This window comes from Anabrus simplex, chromosome 10 (assembly GCF_040414725.1).
Source record: "Anabrus simplex isolate iqAnaSimp1 chromosome 10, ASM4041472v1, whole genome shotgun sequence".
Lineage (NCBI taxonomy): Eukaryota > Metazoa > Arthropoda > Insecta > Orthoptera > Tettigoniidae > Anabrus > Anabrus simplex.
The window spans coordinates 13,021,324-13,035,388 of NC_090274.1; the positions used below are offsets into that span (position 1 = coordinate 13,021,324).

The 14,065-nt window shown below is 40.9% G+C and overlaps 1 long non-coding RNA gene across 2 annotated transcripts in view; it reads right to left on the reverse strand.

Annotated features, from left to right (window-relative positions):
• LOC136882042 (uncharacterized) overlaps positions 1–9,144 on the reverse strand; it is a 35,479-nt gene extending 26,335 nt beyond the window's left edge. For both annotated transcript variants that reach the window (XR_010861072.2, XR_011018797.1), the window contains exon 1: positions 8,956–9,144. This is a non-coding gene — a long non-coding RNA (uncharacterized lncRNA). The remainder of the gene's footprint in view (positions 1–8,955) is intronic.
• Between the last annotated feature and the right edge of the window lie 4,921 nt (positions 9,145–14,065).

The following is a 14,065-nucleotide window of genomic DNA, read 5'->3' on the forward strand; positions in this document are numbered from 1 at the left end:
TTATTTTCACTACTTTCTTCCTTAACGTAATGTAAATTGTTTCCTTCTAAAGTCACCTCTTTAGTATGGGATTAGCCCTTGCATTAGCGGCCTAGAGCCAGCTTAGGTTTTAAACAATAGGTATTAGGAGTGCAGTTCGCCTCCCCTCAAATTATTTTGGAGGTCATGTAATTAACCTGTTTCTCACTTAATAGACCTCAGTAGGTTGGGTATTTTACCCCCGTGTCTCTGTCCTTAGAGGACAACTTGAAGGTGGAGTTTGGTGTGGCCTTTGATAGGCTTAAAGTTGAGAGCGAGTGGCTCTTTCTTGAAAATTGAGTTTGTATGCCTCGAGGAGGTTTTTCTGTGTAATTTAGAGCAAGTGCTCCTGGGCATGAATGGGGTTTTCTGCCCCTCTGTTAAATCTTGTTTTGGGGTAAAGTTGGGCTAGTTGCCCAAGAATTGTGAGTTCGGGGCTCGATGCCCAAATCCTGTAAATACTGTAATTGTAATTTGTTACCTTGCTACTCTGTACCTGCCATGCTTGTTATTTCTTGATTTTGCAAAGAAAATATAACCTTGTTAAATTTTAAAGTAACTTTAATTTCGTAGCCTGAGACCTGTTCACCCCCCGCACCTTCTTTCACCTCTAACTACCACGGAAAAAACCCGTAACAAGTGGTAGCAGAGCGTGGTTGAATGGGTCTCAATTTAGCCCCTTTTGACGGCTAAACATTGCTTTGATTCGAACTCTAACAATTTTCTCAGTTGCTGGAATTTTTAAATTTTCCTTTTTCAAAATTGTTCTGTCATCATGCCCGGCCCTCGCGATGTTCTCCATCTTAACTATTTGCGCAAGGAGGAGTTGATCTATGAGTTAACTATCAGAAATGTGCAATCTGGAGGCACGGTTGCGGTAGACACAAACAAGCTTAGAGAGTCTCTTGATTTGCCCATTTCCATCCCCACTTTGGGAGAGAAAGAAATTGACGACTCTCTTTCCACGATCACTGACAATACTACTGAGCTAGCATCTGTAGTTAGTTTTTTTGAAGAAAATGATCCTTCTCCTAATCAAATTAAGCGTGTGCAAGCCAGGCTATTTCATTTTTCAAATAGAGTTAACGATCTGTTGTCTCTAAAGTTGAATGACGTTCAGAGGAAGGAAGCTAGTATGGTTCTTGAAAATCTTTCTGAATTATCTAGTAAGGTTACCCAATTGTTAACTGGGGAAGTTCCTCCCAAAATCGATCAACCCACCACGGTGAATGTAGGTAGCGAGGAAGAAGCTCCTAAGGGAGATGTCAATAGGAAAACCGTTGCAGCTCAAACAACCTCTGCCCCATTGGACAACGAGTCTGAACGCCGTAACTCATTGAATAATGTACGTTCTGAATTAACGTCTTCACCACTTAAACCTTTACCTACTATGTCACCTGGGTTCAGCAGCTTGCCTCATCCATTAGCAATGTTGCTCAGAGGTAACTCAAAGTTTTCTGTTAACACTACCAGTGAAGTTATTTCTTTTTAAAGATTTTTAGTTGAATTTCAGGATCATGCCCTTGTTTTTTCTCTTTCCCCATGTCAGATTCTGCAAATAATCTATCCCTATGCAATTGGTATTCTCTCAGACAAAATAGTTAGAGCCATTGCCGAGCAATCATCTATTGAGGACTTCCACGCCCACTTGCTAGCTTACTTCATCCCGGCTAGGGCAAGATCCTCACTTATTCAGAAGTACTATTATCGTGTACAGCGGTTGGATGAAAACTTGGCAGATTTCATCCAAGATATTAAATTCTATACTAGGGTGTTTGCTCTTCACTTCCCTGAAGATCAGATTGTACAGGCTATTGTGGAAGGCATTTCGCCATCCTATAGATTATATTTATGTTTCGCGGCATGCCCGCAAACTTTCTCTGAACTTGAAGCATTGGCTGTCTCAGCGGAAGGAGTTAGATACGCCGATTCCTTGCGTGTAGCGAAAGAACCCCCTCCTTCTTTTGGTAATCCTCGGCCTCCACCTCGCCGACCAGTCCCACCTCGTAAATGTTATGCTTGCGGGTCGCCTGACCATCTTCGGAACAAGTGCCCATCAATCAAATCTAGTAGGGCAAATAATGGAGCTGGCTCATCACAAGGCTGTTTTAAATGTGGGGCTTTCTCACATATCGCCAAGAATTGCCCAAATTCAAATAGCATCCCCTCCTGCTCAACTTCTGGTGCAAATTCCACCAATGCCAATAATAAGTGACTAGCGGCTTCGGCTGAGTCGATTAATCCATCTTCCCGAGGCTCAGCCCCTGGTAAACAGGTCGAAAATTCAGGGAACGATCAGTCTTCAAATTCATCTTTTGAATGCCCCAAAGAATGTCTTAGGATTGCGGCGGATACCCCCGCACCTGTTCCTTTTCTTAAAATTGAGCTAAATAATGAACCTGTAACTGCTCTATTAGATTCAGGCAGTGTTTGTTTTATTATTTCGGCTGAATGGTATTCAAAATTGAAATCTGTGTGTAAACTACCTGACTATGGCTCATCTCCTGTTCAATATGTTTCGGCTAATTCATCTCCATTAGAAATTCTAGGTTCTGTAAATGTCAAAATCCGCATTTTTTAAATTTACATGGAAAATTAAATTGTTTGTGGCCAAGCACTTGTCTTGCCCCATTATATTGGGAGCTGACTTCATTTCTCACACTGGTCTTGTGCTCGATCTTCAGAGTAGGTCGTGTACTTTCAAATTTGCGTCTAATTGTAAAATTCCATTACTGAAATGTAATTCTGCATCATGTTCATCTATTTCGCCTACCCAGGATGAGATGTTGTTAGACCTTAGACATCTACCTGAGGAGCAGGCTGATAGTATTCGTAAGTTGTGTCAGTCGTTTCCAGAGGTGTTCTCTGATACTCTTGGTGTTACTGACCTTATTGAATACAAAATTGAGGTCACGGATTCGATTCCTGTCCGTTTTCCACCATATAGGCTATCTCCACCTAAAATGAAGGCTCTGAAAGAAATCATCGATCAGATGTTGAAGGATGGTATCATTAGGCCCTCTAAGTCGGCGTATTCTTCGCCTATTTTTCTAGTCCCGAAACCCCAAGGTGGCTTCAGGCCTGTCATTGGTTATAGGGCTCTCAATCGGAAGGTGGTGTTGCAATCTGTGCCCCTTCCTGACCTTCATTCTTGTTTTTCATGGTTTCGTAAGGCCAAGTTCTTTACTATCTTGGACCTGAATCAGGCCTATAATCAAATTCCCCTAGCGGAAGAGTCTAAACACCTTACAGCGTTTGCCACGGATTGGAATTTGCATGAATACAACCGCGTGCCTTTTGGGCTCCCCACGGGAGCAGCTGTACTCACTAGATTGCTAGATAGGGTCTTCTCCGACATCAAATTTGAGTACTTGTAACACTACCTGGATGATGTCGTCGTATTTTCGGAGACCTTTGAAGAACATCTAGATCATCTGCGGGAAGTTCTTAATCGCCTTCGTAAGGCTGGGTTAACTGTTAAGTTGTCCAAGGTTGCCTTCGCTAAGCCCTCCATGTCATTCCTAGGGCATATTGTGTCACCTGATGGTGTTGCAGTCGATCATTCTAGAACACAGTCCATCCGTGATTTTAAGCCTCCCAAGGACATCAAAGGTATCGCCAGGTTCATCGGTATGGTGAATTTCTTCAGGAAGTTTATTCCTAACTTTGCTAATAGAGCGGCGCCCTTAAACCTTCTTCGTAGGAAAGGCATCAAATTTGAGTGGGGACCTTCTCAACAAGCCGCTTTTGAAGATCTTAAATTAGCTCTCTGTAATGCCCCTGTCCTTGCTATGCCTGATTTCTCAAAGAAATTCATCGTCCAAACCGACGCGTCGTCGTCGGCGGTAGCTGCAGTCCTTCTTCAAGAGACTGAACTAGGGAGGCGACCCATCGCCTATGCATCTAGGACTCTATCGGCTCAAGAAGCCAAGTATTCCATCTATGAGCTCGAAGGTTTGGCAGTCTTATTTGCCTTAGAAAAGTTCCGTCTCTATCTGGAACATGTCAAATTCGACCTGGAGACAGATAATCAAGCCTTAAGCTGGGTCTTAGGTAGGCCGCGTCGTACTGGTCGTATAGCCCGTTGGGCCATCCGTATTTCTGCCTTCCAATTCGATGTCAGGCATATCAGAGGTACCGAAAATGTTGTTGCTGATGGACTCAGCCGTATGTTTTCCAACGACGTTGAGACCCATGAACCGGTCGACAGTTCATCACCTCCCGAGTCCATACTATTTGATGTTAATGCCATCTTAACAGATGCTCAGATGCTCTTTAGGGATATCGAGAAATACCAACGTGAAGATCCGACGCTGGCTCTGATAATGGAAACCCTTTCTTCTGGGGAACATGTCGTCCCTTATGTTCTGAGGAATGGTGTTTTATGTTGCCCATCGAGGCATGATAAGATGATGAAGGTTGTCGTTCCAGCTGTTCTTGTACCTATGATCTTCAAGTACTATCATGAGACCCCATTAGGCGGGCATCTTGGTATCTTTAAAGCTCGTGAAAAGACTCATCTGGAAAGGTATGGACGGTGAAATCCGTGAACTAGTAAAGGCTTGTAAATCCTGTTTGCTTAGTAAACCAACCATGTCCACCAAGGTAGGCCTTTTGTCTTCTCATCAAGCATCGCGCCCCATGGAACGCCTGTATATTGATTATGTGGGACCCTTCCCCCAGTCAAAGGGAAATGCCAACAAGTTCATCTTTGTATGCGTAGATGGTTTTACAAGATTTTCCTAGTTATTTCCGACTAAGCTGGCTACCGCTCAGTCCACCATTACTTGTCTAAATTCTATCTTTGCTTCTTTTGGTCCGTGTCAATATATTGTGTCTGATAATGCTAAGGCTTTCACGTGAAATCTTTTTCGTAAATTCTGTTTTGACCTGTCCATCTCTCATGTGATGACTTCTGCTTATTACCCTCAACCATCTCTGGCTGAACGGGTTAATCGTAACCTCAGGTCCGCGCTTATTGCCTATCATCATGAAGATCATTCCAGGTGGGACACGTCCCTGCATTGGTTAGCTTTTGCTTTGAACTAGGCGGTTCATGAATCTCACAAGTTTACTCCAGCCTCTTTGATGTTCAAGTTCGTTCCCAACACGCCGCTCTCTAACCTCTGGTCTCTGAGTGACATTCTACCTGAGACAATAGACCCAGATAACATTAAAGATCTTTGGAAGAAGGCTAAAGCCAATCTTAAGGTGTCTCATGAAAAGGTTAGGGAAAGATATGATCGTGGACGGAGACCCACCAATTTGAAGGTAGGCGACCAGGTGATGGTCAAGAATTTTGTTCCCGCGGGCAAGCTTGCCCCCAGATTTCATGGGCCGTGTACTATTCTCGATTTTCTTACTCCTGTTACCTTATTGTTAAGCAATCCAGCCACCGAGAGGATATTTAGGGTTCACCTGTCACAGGTGAAACCTGTATAATTTCTGTGTTAACTTGCTTCATATAATTTTAAAAGAAATAGGAAGGTTATATTTTTTTTGAGGGGTTTCACTTTTAAGGCCCTCTGCCCTTGGGAGCTGTTTCCTTTATGTGTAATTATTTTGTGTAAACCTCCCCCGATTAGTTAAACTGCCATCCTGACCTTGCCACGGCCATTACCACGCTCCCGTCTCCTGCTCCACTATACACAGTGGCTTATAAATGCCATGAATATCTGCACGCCGCTGGCCCCTCAACCTCACCACAATGAATGTACCCTACCATCATTCTGGTTCAACAAAAATTCTGCCGTCGAGCTTTAATGTTTCAGTGCCCCCGCAGCCGCGCGGCGCTGTGCCGCGACTGGGATAGAGGAAGGGCCCCCTCTACTCCAGCGAGGTCGACCTGTGCACGGCGAGCCGGAGCCCTCCTCCCGGCCAAGGCTGATGTGCGGCGCACAACCTGCTACTTGCCCGCAGCCTGTATATGTTCGCCGCAAGCACGGCGTGCTTCAACTCCACTACTCCTCTCATAGTGCGGGCGAGCGGTATCTCAGGGTACTTGAGGGGTCCGAGCGGCCTCCTCTGGACTCAAGCAGCGGCGGCTGGCCTGGCCGTCAAAGTCATCGACAACTGATATATTTAGTCAGTTACATGGAAGTTTCACATCAACAATTATTACTTTTTTGGATTTTACTGCAATATCTGGTGGACTTAGAAAATTTTCTTCTCTTTCAAGAATTTAAAGTTTTTCCTTCTGAATTCAACTTCTACAAACATAAAGACATTACATCAGCAAGATCTATAAAGAATTTTGAAACTGGATCAAACCAAATTTGGTAAATTTTGTAAATGCTTCTGCAATTAATCTCCATATCAACATCATAACTTGAACCTTGTTTTCAAACAAATTTCATGTGTCACCCCTGGAGGGACTTTTGGGGGGGGGAGGTCTGTACCGGACGGTACACCTCCACGCCGGTAATTCAAACTTTGCGCCAGTTGAAACTCCTCTGCTGGAGGAAGTCTGAACTTTATCTTCAGTATTAATTTTCAAGTTTCTCAGAAGATGTCATTACTTGGAAATTTTGTAGTTTCTGAACTGGGTCGTTTTCGATGTATTTTTGTTTTACCTGTAGTAAGAAGTGTGAACTTTCTCTTCTAGAGGACACTCCTGAAGAACTACAATGGTGCACCCTAGTGCGAAGTGAAAGAACTGTTGTTTTGGAGAAATTTTTATTTCAAAAGTTTGTTCCTTGTTAAATTTCTTTCTGTTATTGTTTAAGTTGGCTGTAGCCTATAACCCTTTCCTTCCCCTTGTTTTGAATTTAGCCAATCCCGAATTTCTTTAATTAATTTCTGACCAATCAGATGTATCTTCTCCAACTTGAATATCTTGCTTAACCCTAGCCAATAAAGTTTTTGTGGGCGGGTGTTCTCATTTCCGAAACGCCTCGAACTTTCCACGAGAGTATATAAACTGCTGATTTTCGGGTCTCTGCGCCACTTCAGTACCAACTTTCAAAGTGTAAAATACGTAGCAGGGGGCGGGAAGCGCCTCTTTCTTCGGGGAGCAGTTCAACACCAAGGTAATGGCCTTTTAATAACTTCTTTTCTTGCTAGCTCAGCAGTTTAACTCTCGGGGCGGGTCCGAAGCGTTTCTACCATGTAACTTTCCCTAAAATGTAAAGACTCTTAGCATCTATTCTCTTTCAAAGCTACATATTGGGATAGAGAGTGCTTAACCCTCTCGAGCTCCCACTCATATTGTTTTCAGGTGAACTTATTTTCACTACTTTCTTCCTTAACGTAATGTAAATTGTTTCCTTCTAAAGTCACCTCTTTAGTATGAGATTAGCCCTTGCATTAGCGGCCTAGAGCCAGCTTAGGTTTTAAACAATAGGTATTAGGAGTGCAGTTCGCCTCCCCTCAAATTATTTCGGAGGTCATGTAATTAACCTGTTTCTCACTTAATAGACCTCAGTAGGTTGGGTATTTTACCCCCGTGTCTATGTCCTTAGAGGACAACTTGAAGGTGGAGTTTGGTGTGGCCTTTGGTAGGCTTAAAGTTGAGAGCGAGTGGCTCTTTCTTGAAAATTGAGTATGTATGCCTCGAGGAGGTTTTTCTGTGTAATTTAGAGCAAGTGCTCCTGGGCATGAATGGGGTTTTCTGCCCCTCTGTTAAATCTTGCTTTGGGGTAAAGTTGGGCTAGTTGCCCAAGAATTGTGAGTTCGGGGCTCGATGCCCAAATCCTGTAAATACTGTAATTGTAATTTGTTACCTTGCTACTCTGTACCTGCCATGCTTGTTATTTCTTGATTTTGCAAAGAAAATATAACCTTGTTAATTTTTTTTTTTTTCCTATTTGTTTTACGTCGCACCGACACAGATATGTCTTATGGCGACGATGGGGTAGGGAAGGCCTAGGAATTGGAAGGAAGCGGCCGTGGCCTTAATTAAGGTACAGCCCCAGCATTTGCCTGGTGTGAAAATGGGAAACCACGGAAAACCATCTTCAGGGCTGCCGACAGTGGGGCTCGAACCCACTATCTCCCGATTCCTGGATACTGGCCTCACTTAAGCGACTGCAGCTATCGAGCTCGGTGTGTTAAATTTTAAAGTAACTTTAATTTCGTAGCCTGAGACCTGTTCACCCCCCGCACCTTCTTTCACCTCTAACTACCACGGAAAACCCGTAACAGTAATTTAGTGTGTTATTAAATTATAAGTATTTTTCATGCCTATTTTGCTGCCTATTTTACATGCCTATTTTGGCTAATTTAAGAGCCTAGGCCTATATGCCTGCCTACTTTAACTGTTTTTAGTGCCTATAATTCTCATCTCTAGTAATATTACTTCTAGGGGCAGGTTGGTGAGTCGCTAGCACGCAAACAGGAAGGATCTCTCTTCTACACTACGTCAGGTATCGTTTTACATCATTTTTATATGATTTTTCACCTAGGCCTACTTAACCTTCAAAGGCTCTTAGGAAGTAACAACAGAAACTGAAACGATTAAAGTCGATGACAAGGAACTGCAGCTCACTTTTAAGCTACAAGTCACTGACCTACACACTCTTATTTTCTCACATACTGTATTTACATACTGCAGTAAAATTCTTGAACAGTGGATGCCACTATCATTCTCATTCACTGGAAACTGCTCATCTCGACCAATGGTGAAATTTAAATGTAGGCCTATATGAAAGCCTGAATGAAGGCTAATCCCTTAGGCTCTACCATAATTACAGCAATATTATGGCAGAGTATGCCGAATCCATAGAGCTACCTCAACTGAGAGGCAATAGTAAAATAAATTATATGCGATCTTCCATATCTTCATATCAAAGGCCCCTTTCCTTTACCATTAAACCTAACAGTGATTTCATACTTTTTTTACAAAGGAATGAAAAATAAAAATACATATCGTTAATGACACACTCCTAGCGCTAATGCATGATTATTAATGATTAAAATACAAGGTAATATAGAACTTACAGCAGCAATTATTATTCAGTTTAAATCCATGGTTGATGTTGATATTTCTTGAATGCACTAAGCCATATTTCGTCACTCAAACAGCAGTACCGGTATTTCAGTTTAACCATACTATACATACACACACCGTCGTTAGTGAATAATCATACCAAAGATATTAACACTATATTATTTACTATAACACACATGTCATGTGTAAACATTACATTATAGTAAATATAGCATCTTCTTCTTCTTCCTCTCCTCCTTGTACTTCTTCTTCTTCCCCTTGATATTCATTTGGGCTCGGTATTTAACTAACACCCATACTTCTTGTACTACTACCACAATCTAATGTATACAGTCGCGAAGCTCTGACGATATCGATATTTTTCGTTTGAGGTGCCTACAGCGCTCCAAGCGGCGAGGTAGAGAAAACGGGCACATTCACTACAGATGTACCGATTAAAATCAGTCAACATATTACGGAAACGCGTGTGGTGCTATAAATTGCTCCAATAATCCGAAATGTTGTAAGTGAGACGTAACAAAAATAGCATTATTGTTATTATTTTGCATGTTACAAAGACAATCACGGAAACAACCACCACCATAGCCAGTTAGTTTGCTACTGTGATGGCAATACTTCCTCGTCAGGAATACTTGGCTCTTGATACACTTTGTAATAAACTCTTCAATATCTCCATTATTACAGCTGTTACGGTAAAAAGGTGTCAGATATAAATGACTGAATGAAAATTATATTTTCTAATTATTGTTATGTGCTAACAGCCCGGCAGGTTCGAGCCTGTCTCAGTCCGGTGGTGAAGGTGCATCAATGCACGTAGTCAGTGGGACATAAAACCAATAACATTGACATTATTATGTGCTAATAACTTATATTTCGGAATATATTTCGAAGCTCGTGAAATAACACAGTATCCCTGATGCGATATACAGTAAATACGAAGAAACAAACAAAAGGTAGGTAGGTCGGTCGGTCACTTGCTTTCTTGGCTTACGCTGCATGCACCGTCAACGTTAGCGTACGAACTGTAGAGCATAGAAACCTCTCCAAAAAAACTCCGCGATTGTATATACCTATTTCCAACTGGTCGCCTTCTAAAAGCGATTTTATGTTATAGTCCCCGTTAAAAAGAACTCCTTAATATTAAATAAATATTTCGATATTATCGTCGAACTCCTCGTCGAAATAAATTGTTTGACCTTCCCCACTATATTATAAGGATTACAATAACCTTGTCAGAACGTTATTACAAATGGTTCAGAAGTTATGACCATTTTAGACTGTAGTGGTAGTACGTTTCCTGTTGTTTGCTATCAAGTTACCACTACAACGCCACTAGAGGTGCTAGTGTCGCTCCAGCTGTCAAATGGATGAACCTTCCTCTTATTAGAGCTTCGTGACTGGGTATACTAGACTATGCTACTACTTCGACTTCTTCTTCTTCTTATCCTTGTTTATAGTGATGGGCAGAATGAAGACCGACTACAATATATCAGACCGTAACATCAAAACCAAAATGGTAGGCGTCATAGGGAGATCAGCTGTCTACTGTTTAAGGTTAGGAAGTTATCTAAATAACTTCATTTCGATGCGAAAGCTTCGCATATTAGATTTCTTTCGACCAGGAACTCCAAGATAAATGTCAAAACCATTTACTTTGTATACAAGAAGAGGATTACGAACGAATGTATTAGTTAGGTTAATGCATTACCTTAGCTTCGTTTAAAATATGAATAACACAACACTGAAATACCCAAACATATATGTAAATATGACATGTAATAGATACATTGTATCTAACAAACAGCTGGTTCCACTTAACATAGTAATAACGGATGATATCGTTCCTTTTATTAAGGTACACGGTGGCGGTAGATAAGACGATATCCATCACTGCAATCCTAAATGAACAGTTACAAAAGTATTAAGACAGAATTGCTACGATAGGAAATTCAAAGTAAGTTAATGTGAGCAAATAGGCTGGACACACCTATGTTAATCCGCTATTTAGATGTCACATTCAGATATTCAGTAGTGCCCTCAGATATAACAATACACTCATTATGTAAAATCTTATGATATGCTGTTATGTTATGATAAATGTTAATATACTAGCTAGACCAACTTTCTCTCCGTAACTGTAGGATACAAGGAGTTGAAAATGACAATCCACAACCTGATTCCAGTCAGGGTCAACAAAAGAAGATCAAATCTTAGTAAAATTCAACCCGTCTCCCTGTCGGAAAGAGACGTTCTCTAACCACAAATCGACTTAATTTTCCCAGTGTATATTCCTTATATATTTTTCCCTTAGAGCTGTATATGCAGGGAATTTAAAAACTGAAGTACGGTATCTGCAACAGTATAATTTAATCTACAACCTAGTACGCAGCACGAACGATCCATTTTGGCAAACGCTACAGCTGTTATAGCACAAGAATAGACTCTGTTGCGCACAATTATTTACACTTCTAACACTAGGCCTACACAATATCAATTACTCGTTAATGACTACGTCTATAATAACGCGGATGAAATAGTACTTCCTATCCTATAAACAGAATGTAAACAAACATAACCATGTGCGAACTATACACCCCTTACGACCCCCACGAATTCCACCATATTCCCGTCAACCGATAATACCATTACGGTATGAGATATTGTAGTCGGTCTTGGCACAATCAAGACTAACTACAATTACACGTGGCAGAATTGAATACCGTTGTGTATTCAAACTCTGTGTAACAAATGCGATTTCACACCCAACAGTTGGTAGTATGGTGGACACAGAGAGACTTGCAACTACTAACCATGAGTTTTGTTCTTCTCCGTACTTAAATGTAGATTTATCCTCTAAATACATGGATTCTCAAATCAGTTTGTGATTTATCAACCCACAAATACAAAAAAAAAAACTTTCCAGAATCGATTAAAATGCATCCGAGAACATTTAAGAATCGAAACTTGCATTCGAAGTCAAGTTCTTGAATCTTACGTAACTCGAGTAACTGAAATGTAAGCGAACTCTGTATATCAAGAACAATTAGTGTCCAGGAAGTGCTTTAATAAAGGTTAGCCTTGTACGGTGTATGTATTATTTGACGAACATATAAGAAATTTTAAATTATAGCTATTTTATATAGATTTGATGTCACGCCATTGGTTATTTTCAAACTGTGTACCATATTTTCCTTCCTTCAATTCCTCTCTTAATTCTCTTGTTACTCTACTGTGTATTTTCATTCATATATTACGTATACGGTATATTACATATCAATTGTGTTAACTAACATTTTATTTCACCGAGAGAGTAGCAGCGTGGGTCGGGGCACGAAGCTGTCAGTTTTCATTCGGAATAGAGTGGATTCGAATCCCACTGTCGGCAGCCCTGAAGATGGTTTCCCGTGGTTTCCCATATACACACCAAGAAAACGCTGGGGCTGTATCTTAATTAACACCACGACCACATCCTTCCCGCTCCTAGCCGTTTCCTATCCCATCGTCACCATATGACTAATGCGTGTCGGTGCGACGTAAAGCTAATTCCGAAAAAATAAAATAAAAACATTTTATTTCTCCTTATAGGAGACCAATGTGGTCTCGCTTTGGGATTATCATTAGTAAATACGTCGAGCGAAAGTATTCGAATATTTTTTATCAGAATTCGAGATATCTCGAGAATTTTGTAAGTATCGAATTCTTCGACATTTTAGTCTCGAATTATCCCATCACTAGTCGAGATTTTCTTCTAAAGTTGCTGAGAAAAGTTTTCTGCGAAACGTAAAGAGGTTAACGTTGTTTTCTCGACACGACATAAACCCACAAAGCCCATATCAAGTCTAGCCCTTCGCGGACCGTAGGCGACAAAAAGTAAAAAATAAAATAAAAAAAGCATGCAAAATTTTGGGAAATTTACTAAAACCATGAAAATATTCCTAAATATACCGCATACCTTGTTTAGGAGTGGCAATCCAAATTTGAAGCAGTTAAAATGCAAAATAAAAATCGTAAAATCATGTTTTCATTGGAAGAACGGTACAAGGCACACGCCAATTTATGATGTGACAGTGGTTAACTTGAAGTACACTGTAGTCCGCTATTATGAAATATATGTACAAGAAACTACTTTCAATTATATTTTTGTTTAATTTCTTGTCTTTGTCCATCAAAAAGTCAGAAATCTGTCAGAAAATTGTCATAGCAGTTGAACCTACGCTGTACATAAATAATACCCTGAATTTGTGTCAAAGTGATGGATCCTCAAACCTCCAATAAACGTCTTTATGTCACGCAATGTTGGATGATGCCAATTTCTCATTCTGCTTTCTTTTTGTGGTCGGTGTTGCCTGTAATTTAGTTTCACTGAGAATATCATCAAATATGTTGTCATCAAAAAATAAATGAAAATATTCTACGGGGGGCGTATCAGTATCAAAGTGTGATGGTAATATTGGTCCTTGATCAATATTACGCACGGGAATAATTTTTGTTGGCCCAGGGTCGCTATAACTGTCAGCGTCACTTGTGTCGTTGTTGCACTCAGACGTTCTGGAGAAAGAATTTTCGTCCTCAGACTCACATTCACTGAAATCAGACACTTCTTCGACTGTAACATCCAATATTGACACTATGTCTGTATCAATGATCACTTTTCGCGAAAATACGTAAGAAGTACACACACGAGAAAACTGCGTCACATAGCGTATGTATTACGTAACTCCCACAAAAAGAATAAACTCAGCAGGATACTGCGGGAATTTCCCTCACCGGAAGAGTTGAGCGAACAGCTCCTGCCATCTCTGAGAATATTTGGGTGCCTCCTCGGCTAATAAACCTGCGATTTTCGAACGGAACATGTATATGTTTCCACCCGCGAAGAGCTAGAAATTAATATTAGTAATGCCATCATAATTAACAGAAACAACTACCGTTCAACTATCAAAACCAGACCCTTCCAAACATCCCTTACAGAAACTAACCATAATGAGACCAGGAAATAGTCCGAGTAACGCACAATAGTGTTCAGCAAGAAAATGAAGGAATATTGGACCAAGAGGAAAGGTCAACGGTGTTGTATGAGTTGCGCCGTGGTCATTAATC